Source organism: Condylura cristata, unplaced genomic scaffold (genome assembly GCF_000260355.1).
Source record: "Condylura cristata isolate star-nosed mole 26May11 unplaced genomic scaffold, ConCri1.0 scaffold00003, whole genome shotgun sequence".
Lineage (NCBI taxonomy): Eukaryota > Metazoa > Chordata > Mammalia > Eulipotyphla > Talpidae > Condylura > Condylura cristata.
Genome location: NW_004567104.1, coordinates 72,511,034 through 72,524,662, shown reverse-complemented (window position 1 = coordinate 72,524,662; position 13,629 = coordinate 72,511,034).

Below are 13,629 nucleotides of genomic sequence, written 5' to 3'. Positions count from 1 at the left end.
GTTCTGCTCCCCACTCTGTCTCTGGTGAAGTGTTTCACCACCCCTGAGTCTCTGGCCTGTACCCCAGTTCTGTATGCACAAATAAATAAATCTTTAAAAAAAAAATTCTGCTAGATTCTATTGACCAAAGACTAACCCAAACTCACCCATAAGAATAAGGGAATAGTCCTTGTTTAGCCAAAGACATGGGTTTCATGGAGACTCAGGAGACAGGCCCAGGAAATTCTCTAATCGCTGGTTCTCCTCAAGGATACATAAATCTACCCATCCTGTTACACTGGTGGTTTAAATGCTCGGGCCAATTCATCTCTTCCTGACGGTTCTTCCCTCTTGAACATATATTTCGGCAGCTGAGTTCATTGCACAATTAGCAGGCCAGTGGCTGTCCACCCCCTAGGCCCCATCACCACCCCCTGGGCATCCAAACGCCCACCACATCTCCACATCCGTGTCCTTGGACTTTGGGTAGCCTGAGCCAGTTTCTCGGAGAAAAATCAAGTATAAGTTCACTGAACAAACTGAATTTCTATTGCTCCAGAATTAGAGTCTGAGCTGCAATGACCTTGTCAATGACTGCCTTCTACCACATCTCCACCCCCACTGCATATAAGCTACCCTTCTAGGGGTCATGCTTATGCTTGGTGAAGTAAGCCAGAAAGAAAAAGAAAAATGCCGATGGTTTCACTGATAGCAGGAATGTAAAGGATCAAAAAAGAATTGTAATAAAGTAAAAATGAAAATCAACAAACAAGTATAAACCAGAACATTCTGCAGGGGTGGAGAGGGGAACAGGATCAAAACTGGGGCGGGAAGAAAGAGGAGGGCTATGGTGAGGGCACATGGGTGAGCTGGTGGTGGGGAGTCCATGGGGGATACAGCTGAGATGGGAAAAGGCACAAGAGGACTGTGGTGATGGCACACGGTGATTTGGTGATGGAATGCCCACGGGGATTACCACTGAGATGGGAAAAGGCACAAAGTGATGTAAAAATAAACATTTCAGAAAACGCACAAAGGGAAGAATAATGTAAATATATATAATAAAATATAAAAGAAAGAAAAAGAAAGGTGCCCTTCTAGTGACCTGTTCTCATTCTGAGAGAGCTTCCGTTAAGAAGAAAGGCTGCAGGCTTGAATCAGTGAGCCTGGCAGTGGGCTCTAACAAAGATTCAATAGTTGTACCGAGGGGCTCTGTCCATTGATGGTTATGCTGTTCCTTGGTTATAGCCCTGGAGAGAGGAACATTCCAAGCTAAGGTGAAGCATGGATATACTCAGTACTTTAAAATATGACAAGCATGTTTAAAGAGAAGAAAGATTAACAAAAGAATTTTTTGTGGACAAAGCATAGAGAGGAGTGTTTTCAGGTCTTTTTAAATTCGTTGAGTGGTTTGAGAAGACTCTTGATGCCTAAGTGTGATGGAAAAGGCCACAGGCCTATACTCACTGCTGGACAAGGTCAAGTTCAGTCAGGAATGTTCCCTGGTCACTATAGTTCTGAATAAGCAGCTCCCTGGCTCCTCAGAGGCTATTTAGACACAAAGACCTATTCATACAGGTTCTGACTTAGAAGGAATCTTGGCCTAGATAAGGCATGACCGCACAATGGAATTAATGCGGCAGGTCAACATGTTAGAACCACTGACAAATTACAGAAGCAAAGCATTTCTGCTTTGGAAAACTAGGGACGCTGAAATGATTTGCCACAGATAAGCATGTAATTCCCAATGAAGGGACCAGAGGGGACATCCAGCAGGGTGCAGGGGACACCCTCCATCGCCCGAAGTGATAGCCTGAAGCAGCAAAGCAGCAACATCCAAATTCTTCACTTCAAACCATGTGCTTTGCTGTAAAACTAGCTCCTTCATTAGTCTGAGAGCCTACGCTATGGGAAAAATATATGTGGGCCATGTATCTGATAAGGAGTTAATATCCAAAAGATATAAATAACTCATACAACTCAACAAAAACAGTGGAAAAATGGGTCAAGGACCCAAAGACATTTTCCAAAGAAGATATTTGACCAGTATCCCTGGTAATTAGGGAAATGCAACTTCAAATCACCATGAGATATCACCATCATGAAGACAAGAAATGGCAAATTCTGTGTGGATGGGAAGGAAATGGGGCACCCTTGGGCACTGTTGATGGCATGCTATATCCGGCAACCACTCTGGAGAAGGGAAGGAGGATCCTCAAAACGTAATTGCACTTGCACTATATCTGACAGAAATGAAAACACGAACCCAGAAAGATATCTGCACCCTCGTTTTACAGCAGCATTTATAATATCTGAGTCACAAAAACAAGCCGAGTACCCAATGACGGACAAATGAGAAGGACGTATGGCGTATATATCAAGCGGAATATTACTGAGCTGGAAATCCTACCATTCGCAACGTGGTGGACCTTGGCTGCATTATGCTAAGTGAGGTAAATCAGACACAGACAAATGCTGTATGGTCTCACTTGTGTTTAGAATTTAATTATATATGTATCTATTTATCTATTTATTTATGCTTACAGAACTGGGGTACAGTCCAGAGGTGCAGGGGCAGTGAGAAGATTTACCAGAGACAGAGTGGGGAGCAGAACAGACAGATCAACAAAGCACACTGCTAGGGGTAGCAGCGGGCGGGTCAGAAGAGGTCTGCCACGCCATTTGGGTCAGCTCCCTGGCCAGGGATTGAACTCATGCTGCAGTGGCTTTGGAGAGCTTTATAGTATGGTGCTTTAACTCGTTGCACCACCAGAGAGAGCCCATGTTTAGAATCTTACAGAAAAACAGCTCATGGAAAATATTGAGGAGGAGAGAACCGAGGAAGACAGTCAAAAGGTACAAACTGTCAATTACTAAAAATAAAAATGCTAGGCAGAGAACGTACAAGATGATGATCACACTGATGAATGTAGCTATAGAAAAGTTACTAGGAGTAAATCCTAGGAATTCTCACAGGAGAAAATTTTTTCCTGTTTTTGCTATTGTATTTCTGTAAGATGCAAGTGAGCAGAAGCTGGTGTGGTCATCATTTCACAAGATAAATCAAGCCAACATTGTCCACCTCCCACTGATGCAGTGAAGTGTGTCGGTTAGGTCTCAACAAAACAGAAAGGGAAAGTGAAATGGGCATCCTGAGGGGGAACCGAGCCACAAACTGATGACCAGGTCTGGACACGATCACTGTGATCAGGACAGGACACGAAATCTGTGTGGTGAACCAGCAAATATGGATGCTGACATTGCTACAGAAGAAGTTGGGAAGGGAAGGGAGAACCTGAGATGGTTCCTTTTGCCCAGGATGGAACACACAGTAACACGCAAAGCTGGAACCAGATGCAGCAGGGATTCGGTTGTTGTTAAGCCAGAGGCAGCAGAGACTGCAGGCAATACCCAGAGAGCATTGCTGGAAACTGCTCGTTGATGCCTTGCTGAGGGGCTCAGCAGTCAGTGTGTTCACTGGCACTCAGAGCCATTGTTAACTGGAAGTCAAAGCAAGAAGCGTCTTTTATACCACGTGTAGACTCATAACACCCATTACACACTCTCCAATTGACTGTGAGGTCACATGGAAGGTAGGCGTAGATGCCCACTCTTACTTAATATACTCGGAATTATCAGGAGCTGCTTTGCTCTTATGGTTAACAAAGGAGGAAGAAAAATGACCAAGGTTAAACCTGGAATCAAGCCCACAGTGAGGACATGCCCAGCACCCCTTGACTCTGCAGCTGAACAAAACAGGCAGTCACAAGGGTCCTTGGTTTCATTCACCTTCCCCCAACTCACTTTTGCTAACTCCACTTAGTGTGTGACCCAGTTAACACAAAGAGCAAGTGAAAGCAAATGTTTTAGCAAGATGGAAAGATAGGAAACCATGTAATGTTTAACATGCCACACACAGAGATCAAGTCCTATTTCATCATTAACTGTTGGCTTGACCTTCAAGTTTCCAGGGAGGGACCTACATCCACATCCTCTCTGCCTTTACCCCAGTCCCCCATTTGGCAAATGGTCTTAAAAGACATCAAGGTCATACATAGAAAAAGCCACAAAAGAGTAACCATTGTCACAGCATCACGACTGAATGGCTCCTTTGTGCACCATTTAAGTAGTTTATCTCAGGCCTTAAAGTAACTGCTAACAGGTGACATTAGTTCTGTCTTGCGGCCAGGCACACAGAGTTGCTGTAGGGATCCAAGAATGTCCTGCAGGCTCCAGGCTCTCTTGTGTTCCTGACTGACCCTCTTTGTGATAGGAACGGCTCGTCCTCTTTGTTCTCAAGTAGGGAAAAGAAGCAGAAGAGGCATTACAGCAAACTCCCACTGCAGGGCACGTGGAGAGCCAGCCATGTTCCACCTGCCTTTAGTTATTGGCCGCTGCAGCCGCCACCTGCAGCCTGTGCACCTTGGAGCCACGCACGGGAGCACGCACTTGTAACTAGGGCACGTGGGCCCAAAGGGCACAGGAATGCGCAGGCGTAGATTCTCACTCCAGTGCCTAGAGAGAAGTAAATGGGCTGCGTTACTCTGAGATGGAACAACTTAGAGGTGGCAGAGCACATGAGACAGAGCCCAGAGACTCACAGGGAGCTCGCTTGCCTCCCACGCCTCCTCGCCCCCCGGGCCTCCTGCCTGTGCTGCTGCCTGCCTTCTCGCCTGGTCTGCCTGTGTACCTGAGTCAGCATAAAAGGCCTGAGGAAATCCACCGAGAGCTCCAGAACTCTCCTTCATCGCCTGAATCGGCAGTGAAGCTGCCCTGTGCTTGCCGGCACTAACCCACTGGTGTGGGCGAGGATGAGACACTGGCAGGTCCTTCAGGGTTTCTCTTGGTTGCAGACGACTTTGAAAGTCACCGTAGAATTGGGTCATCCGGGGAGCTGCTGCCTCTTCCACAATCAGGAAGCTGCTGAGTTAAGAGGCCACCTTGGCCGATAGGAAGCCAACGCCAGAGTCACCGACCACGTGGTGACACATCTCCACGACCAGACAGCAGCTCCAACAGAAAGCTACTCCTCAGGGTAGGTCCACTACAGCCCCACTCCACCGGGGCCCAGACAATGAACGAGATGGCCAGAGCTCTCCTCTCACTGTCCTCTGAGCTCAGCTCACCTCTATGTGGCTCAGTCCAAATCAAGCACAAGTGACCAAGAAAACTTACAGCATCTCAAGCTCGAGCCTCCGTGTCCTGGGGACCGGCAGGTGGGGAGCTTTAGCATCCTGTCCCCACCGCAGGGCAGGGGGAAAGGCTGAGTGCTCCCAACTGTTGCTTAAGTCCCCCTATTCCGAAAGTTGGGAAAGCCGGTGTCGGGGCGTTCCGTCTTCCCTGCTCCATTCTCAGCCGTCCTGTCCAGAGACGTTCTCATTTAGTCCTCCGCACAACCTTTCCAAAAGCTCATAACATCTCACTAACAGCGGTGAAGAAGATAGAAGAATAAAGCCTGGAACCAAGGTTCGTGGCCTGGAACTCATGGAGTAGAATTTCTGTCTCTACTATGCTGAACTTAAACACTCGAATAGTGGATTTTTCTCTACCCACAATTTCCTTGCTTCTGACTGATTTGCTGGATTTCAAAAGAGCTGAGTAGGCCTGGTACTCTCATTTCGAAACCTTCATTCAGCAATGGCCTTCGCTGATTGAGTTCATGCAGCAGTACCGGCTGGGGGAAGGGAGGGAGCGCTTTGGCTTAGTGCCTCTCCTCCAGGGACCAGAGAATCATTCCACTGGAGGAGCGTGATAGTCGCCCCCTTCTGTGTCTCATCATGCACACTCGGGCCATTCTGCAAAACCCTAACCTCAATGCTGCCTCACTGCACAGATTGCTCCAATCTCCCTGCCGAACTGTCACCCCACCTTGGCTGAAACTCCCACCTATGTTCTTTGCAGCTGCCTTCCAGGATTCTCCACAATCAACTTTCACCACCATCACTTCCCCACTATAACTTCCTTAAGGACAAGAGCCGTGACATTTATCTTTATTGTCCCTTAAAGGTAAAACTCCTAGGCCAGTGTATGCACTTGGTAAGGGTTCCCTAGATGAATAATACTGACGAATAAGTAAGCGAGGGGATTTCTCTAGTGAAGTCCTCTCTTTGAAATACTGGATAATCCAGGAAATGACAAACCAGTCATCCTCATTATGTTTTTAATTTGTAGGACTTCCCTCTGCCCATCTTCCTGATTTTTCCAACCCTCAGTGAGCCCTCATCCGTTAATAAACACAGAGTATTTTTTATAAATGTTGCCTTGTGATTAAAAAAAAAATAAACTTAAAGGAGAGCGAGAACAGGACTACATCCTTGGAATGAGTTCATTTTCTCTTTGGAAAAACGACAACAGGACCATTTTTACACCAGTTCAAGCATTTGCCGTAAGTAACAACTCATCGGGCCAGAAAGAATGGAATAAACCATGAAGGGAAAAGCATCAAGGAGTCTCCATGCTCTATCCTTAATCCACTCAATTTCCTGCCAAGGGAGAATTTCTTCCATTACTGTCAGCTCTTCCCGGGCCGACAACAGCGGTCTCGGTGCCTGCCAGAAACTTTCCACTCTGGAACCCCAGCGAGTGGGCAGCAGTCACCAGGGCTGGTTCTCTCCTGCCCTGTGGTTAATGAAACTGGTAGGCCGGCGGCTTCCTCCTGGTTGCCATGGAGACAGCCAGGGCCGCTGGCCCTCTGGAAACGGAAAAGAACAGCAAGTGCAAGAGCAGGCATTCCACCCTGCCCTGCAGATTAAACCAGCTGTCAAGCCAGAGTGAGGGCTGCGTGGCCGGGCAGAGGGTTGTGGAGCCGAGCGACCAGCCTCGCTGGAACTCGACATGTAAGTCATTCTCTGTTCTCTTTTGAAACGTGTCTGCGTTGACTGTTTGTAAGCGCTTCAGAATTTCTGCTGCATTTCAGGCAAGTTCTGTGATGATCTGAAGAGCTGATGCCTGTGTCACCTTCTTGTAATAGTTGTATTTTCCGAGCATAATGTCCCCTTTGGGGGGACTTCCCCCACGAAATGCTTCTGTAGGCTTCCAGGCTTAGGAATGGTTCTTCTCTGCGTTGCTGCCTTTAAAAGGAAATGTTTTCAGTGTGTCCAGCAGAGAATGAAATGGTCTTCTCATCCAGTCCCTAAACAGATAAACTCACTGAGGCTAATATTATATAACAGATAACTGTAGCTGCTGGGCTTCTTGTTTCTATTTTAGAACATCTGTCTATATTGTCCTGTTGGTCTTCAATGCTAAATAACAACTACATAAAAAAGTAGGATTTCCTAAGAAACCTCCAAACATCTGTTTCATTAGAAATCTAGCAGCTATTTTCATCTTATTTACACACTGCTCATTAGAAAACACGGAAGACAAGAAACCAAGTTGAGATGAGCCCTCTCTCGGAATTGGCTCACTGTTTTAAAAACATTATTCTTTTTATTCAGAAGTTTAAACAAACATGATAAATGCTATAGCCAGAGTTAAGATGTCAGGCTATTTTAGTCAAAGCCTGCTGCGCCGTGTATATCTCTCTGCTTAGTAAACACATTTTGAGGAAGTTTTAACAATAGTCTATTGGTGCATATTGAGGAAAGGAAGTGTTTTCAGAGACCTGTGCAAAGCATTCTAAAACATGTCCTTAAAAACTACCAAAAATATCATTAAAAAAATATTTAATGACATTTGGGAGGCTGGGTTTTTGCTTTTTGCTTTTTTTACTTTTTTAGACTGAATAATGCAATATGTTTGAAAGGAAACAAGAGTTCCTAGTTTTATTTATTTATTTATTTTTTGACAGCAACTGGGCATTTCCTGATGCCCCGATTTTTAATGAAGTATTTATGGAAATAAATGCTTTCTTCAGCACTCAGATATGCTTATTGCTGAAAGCTGGTACCTGACCCACTTTAAAGTCAGTGAGAGAAAGTGTCCCGTCACTGAGGACACCACACAGGCCACCCATCTTCACGGTGTGTGACCCGAGACAGCCATGCACGCAGCAGTTGGCCTGGTGATGTCACCAGCCGAACAGCTACTAAGTCAAAAAAGAGCCGGGCTTGAGGGTGCGCAGCATTAGTTAGTTCTCTGAGAACCTGTGTCCCGCAGAAGGTTCTAAGCTGCACGCCTTAGCTGAGACGTCCCACAGGCTCACTCTCAGACTCCCACGGGTCCACGTTCTTCGCCTGTGTTAGCAGAAGCAACACTCAGCGAGTGCCCTTGTTTTAAAATTGAATTCCTTTTTCGAAAGTGTTTGAAATGTTGGCCTATAGTCGAGCTCGCTGACTCGTTTTGTTTCCTGCTCAGGCAGCATGAGTTTGCTTTCGGTTAAAGGCCAGAGTCTAAAGGCCGCAGACCACGAGGCAGGGACATCATTCAAGCAGAAACAAGGCTGGGGCTGGGAAGAAGCACGGTCAGAGCTGCCAGGATTCCTTAGAGGATACTGGAGCGTTTGACTGCGAAGCTTAGCTGCTGCCTTCTGCCTCAGTGACCTCAGTTACTTAGACTCCCTGTGTCTCCATTTTCAAAGATGAAGTCAGGGCCTTGATATCTGCCTTTAGCATTATTGCCAGAGTTAAGTGATATAAAACAAGTAAAGGACTCCAATTAAAACTTGGCATAAAAGAAGTACTCCCTCGATGTTATTATTAATTGATAAAAAAAAAGATGTGTAGTTCTAAATTACAGTCAATTTCAACACACCTGTGCCTCCCCCATTTCTTATTTGAAAGTACATTGGCCCTGACAAGTGACTTGGGGTGCCAGGGCTGAGGGGCGGTCAGCGTTGACTCAATGTTGTAAACTGTGGGCACAGTAGCATCTTTTCTGCCTGGCAGTCTGGGCTTTTCTGGGAAGCAGGAGCTGCATGTTTGTTCTGTGATGTTGGGGCTTCTCCCAGGCATGGGGTGGGGGGGCTGTCAAGCATGAGGCTGGGTACAGGAGCATGGCACTCAGGGAAGAATTTGGGAGCTGGGTCATCATTGTTCTGTCTATTAACATAGGTAATATTAAATCCATGGGTGGCATGCAATCCCGACGGAGAGGATATCACAGGGAAGAGAGCCAGGGAGCATGCGATGAAGACAGGGAAGAACGGGAGATGCCAGCTAGTGAGCCTGAAGGGGGGCCGTTGAGCAAACCTGAAGCTTCTGGTGTTATGAAAGAACAGCAAGAAGGAGGGTGTAGGCAACTAGGTTGGTGAGAAGTTCATGGAAATGAGACCAGGAAATGAACCAATGGATTTGGCACTGGGGTGGGGGTGGGGCAGTCACTGGTCACCTGAGGAGAATGGTTCCAGCAGGTGATGGTAACAGAATGCATGACAGGCCCTGGACCCCTGGATGGGCACAGACTCGCTTCTAAAGGCTTATTTTAGCTTACTTTATGGCAAACTTAGGTGGCCCTATAAAAGAAACAGGTTTGAGGCCCCAAGAACTGTTGCCCCAGCCTCTAGCTTATTCAAGTTTCTTGAAAGAGGTGGGTTTTGAAGACAGTTAAAGGGTGAGAATAATTTCATTGCAGATTAGAAATAGAAAATAGTCCCAGAACAAGGGGACAACATAAGCAGCTGGGAGAGGTATGGAGTCCAGAACAGAGAATAAGATCACACCTATGGGCCCTCCCTGGGGGCGCAGCAGGTTAAGGCACAGCACTGAGACACTAAAGCCACTTTAGCACGAGTTCAATCCCTGCCCCAGAGGTGACCCACATGGTGAAGCAGACCTCTCCTGACTCCCCTGCTGCTCCCCTCAGCAATGTACTTCGATGATTTGCCTGTTCTGCTCCCCACTCTGTCTCTGGTGAAGCCTCTCATCATCTCTGCCCCTCTGGCCTGTACCACAGTTCTGTGTGCATAAATAAGCAAATCTTAAAAAAAAAAAAAAAAATCACACCTGCACACATGCATTCTCTCTCTCTGTCTCTCTCCCTCTCTCTTCTTTTCCCAGTTTTGAACTGTTTCCCATGAAAGGATTACTTCTCACTTGCATCTTGGAAATGCCTGCTCTCCTAGGTCACTGGGGAAGCCAGAATCTTCTGTGTGGCCAGGAGTTCTAAAGAACTCATCTGGAGCTGTGTCTAGACACCACTTCATGGTTTGGCCCATGCTGTGATGCCCACATGATCTCCGGGAGCTCTGCTGTCGTCATGAAAATAATCTTCAAGAAGTCCTCAATGAGATCAGGAGGGATTTTTTAAAAAATAAACTTCTTGTGTTAGACTTAAAGGAAAATGGCTGTGAAAATAGCAGAGTTCCCATATACCCACACCCTGCCACTAACATCCTATGTGATTATGTGCATTTGTCATAATTTATAAACCACTGTTGACACAATATTATTAGTAACTAATGCTTTTACTTTACTCCAATCTCCTTAGGTTTTACCTAATGTCCTTTTCCTGTCCAGGATCCATCCAGGATCTCCTGTTAGTTATTATTCCCAGCAGACATGTTTAAACCCTTAAAAATTTCTCAAGGAAGCAGCAAAACTTAAATTGTCTTTGGTTCCAAGATTTGTAACTACAACAACTAAAGGGAAATGTAATCCTTAGTTTTCTAAAATCCAATCATTGGAATCACTGAGTACAGATGAAAGAACAAAACTTCAGGCTTACACCTAGAGGAAATAGTTCAAGATACTTTATGGGACTGTAATCGTGTGACTGTAAGTGGAAGACCTAAATCCCTTTTTATTGTCCTGGAAGCAGGTAATTAAAATATTAAAGGTCGGCCAGCCTCCTTTTGTTTCTCATCTCCTAGCAAAAGGATTACTCTGACTCATTTCCCTTGGCAACCTCACTCTCACATAATACTTGCCCAGTAATTTGAGCAAAACTCTCCCTGAGTAAATTTTACAAGACTGGACGCTTTGCTGGTAGGTTGTGGGGACGTATGCTACTGGGCTAGCCTAGGGTCTCAGCCGAGAACCACGCAGGAGATGTCTGGAGTGCTAATAAACCTCTGTGTTCACTTGCTTCGCGCTAGCTCTGCTCATCTCCCTTGGGCCCTGGAGTAAGCAAGGACAGTGATGGGGGCCCTGACTCGGGGCTCATGGTCCTCATTCCAGGGTGTGTGTCATCCTAGTCCCCAAAAGTTCCAAGGTAACCACAAAGCCAGACTAGCTGGTTGGTAAAGCCATGGGTTGGGGTGGGGTGGGGGATGCCTCATGGAACTTTTGTCAGATGCTAGTCAAAGGTTTTCAGGGAGACTCATAGGCACGGGGTGGGGGGGGGATGTAATTTTCCTCCCTCTCAGCCCTACACAAAATCTTATAGGTTCTTCCATTAGGGCTCAGTCATCTGAGGAAATTCCTGCTGCAGAGGAGAGATGTTGCTTATTGTCTTGGTAACACACACTCTCCACATTTAGGAAGTAAAAAGTTAAAGTGGGAGTGAAGGTCAAAAGCATACATCGTTGACTTAGCTAATCTAGGGGTTTCTTTGGATAATGTGACCGATCACAAAGCGCCTCTATGTGTCAGGGGCTGAGTCAAGGACCAGGGAAACCATGGTCAAGAAGACCTGAACTTGGGTACATCAGAAACCCGACTTACACATCATCCCAACAGCCAGGCGCCAACCTTGGAGCAGCAAATGAGGGAATTAAATTAGTATGTGGTTGAGCGCATGCTTTCAAAACACGAAAATCTGCTTTCTTTTCCGTTGGTTCATAATCAATTAGTTGAGAAGCTTCTGAGCACTTGAGTACATTTTTGTTGTGATGTATATTTCCTCTCAAAGCTGCAAGTCAATTGATACTAGAAGAAATCCTGGCTTTCCCGTGAACACAAACAAGATGAAATTAATGCTATTGTCTTGTATTTTGATGCTTTATGCCCCTCTGACCTGATAACGGGTCCTTGTTGCCTTCCCGCTTCCATGACTACGCAATAGTCTCGTCCACTTATTCTTTCGCGTCCCAGGTATGGCTCACCTGTGCCCACAAGCGATCCTTCTATGTGCACCTGCCCTATCCCCACGGGGACGGGGGGGGCAGTGTTGAATGTCTCTTGCCCCTGCCAGGGGGCTCCCAGTTGCCTGCCCATCCTGGAGATCGTGCCCAGGGGATGCCCGGTTTCTCCTCCGTGAGGGACTCTGGGGGTGCCTGCTGTCCCTCCCCACTGCCCCAGTGTACTCCCACTTTGCCACCTGATCAAGAGTCACCCCATAGCTGAGACCTCTGGACTCAGCCCAAGTCATTTGTTGGTCTGGGCTGAGAAGAGACAAGTACCTTCCTGTCCCTCTTCCCCATTCCAGGCCCTAGCCATCATCTAAACCATTCTTCTTTTTTTTATTTCATATACAAATGACTACTTGGATATGGTCAGGCCCTGAGCTCGTGAGACTGTCCAGATGCATCTGTTTCGGCTTCACTGGATCTAACACAAAGTTGTCATGATGGCTCTGAATGTGGTTCTTCAGAATAATAAATAGCAAAGGCACTTTGGACACAGTTTCCTCAAAAGCTGATGACCCAGGCTAGTGAGAATGATAAACACATGATACAATTAGCTAGTACTGCAGGCCTGTGAGTGAAGAGGGCCTAGTTTGTTTGGTCCAAAGTGTGATTAGATATAGGCGGGTGAGTTTCCCTGTTATTTCTGGATTCATTTCCTGTTACTACTAACGTAACACTTCGCACAAACTTAAAGGCTTATACCAATAAGAATTGATTCTCTTGCATTTCTGGGAGTCAGAAATCCAAAATGAGTTTTATTGAACTAGTCAGGGTGTCGGGGGGGTCTGGCTACTGCTAGGCTCGCTAGGGAGAATCCTTTCCTTGCTTCCTCCAGCTTCTAGAGGCTGCAACATTCCTTAGCTTGTGGCTACATCACTGTGACCTCCACTGCTGGAGTCATGTTGCCTTTTTCTCCTCTGTCGTCTCCTGGGACCCTGTTAGCTGGACCCTGGTGACTACACTGGATTTACCCAGATCACCCCAGATATCATCCCACTTCAAACTGTTGCTTTCACAGGATACAGGGAATAGGACATGAGTCTCTTCAAGGCCATTATTCAATCCACCACGCTATTAAGCAGGTATAGTGGGAGACCAGAAAGAAAGCATTTTATCACATCCCATATTCCTCTAGTTCACACATTTCATGGTTTTGAGGCTTCCCATTTCCCAGAATTTACAAGACACTTGTAAATGTTTGTTACAGGAAAGACAATAGACCTTTTTATTGTAGGCTGAGTCTGTTTGCTATTCAAATTCTTGATGCAAGTCATGCATTAAATGAAGCAATTGCTTTAGATTTCTCAGGTGGTAACTTTTGCGAGGCTGAGACAGATGCTGCGATATTCCTATTATCAGTATGATCCTGACCTTATGAAAAATCAGTGTGTATGAGCAGTGCTATTATACATGCATTATACTTAATACCGTGTAGATTATAGTTCCTTATGAATACAGCAGGTCCTCCATAATATCATTTTGTTACAAAATTGATGAGTTAAAGGAAAATTGCTGTCTGTGGGAGTTGGCAATTCTCCCCACACCTTTGTGTTCCCCCAGGACTGGGCTTTCCCCCACATCCTCAGGTTCATTGGTTAGTCTCTTTTGTGCCTGGCAGAGTGAATGTGGATGGATGTGACATGCCTGGTGATGGAGGGACATCCTAGGCAGGATGGTTCCCCCTTGCACCCTGAATTTCCAGG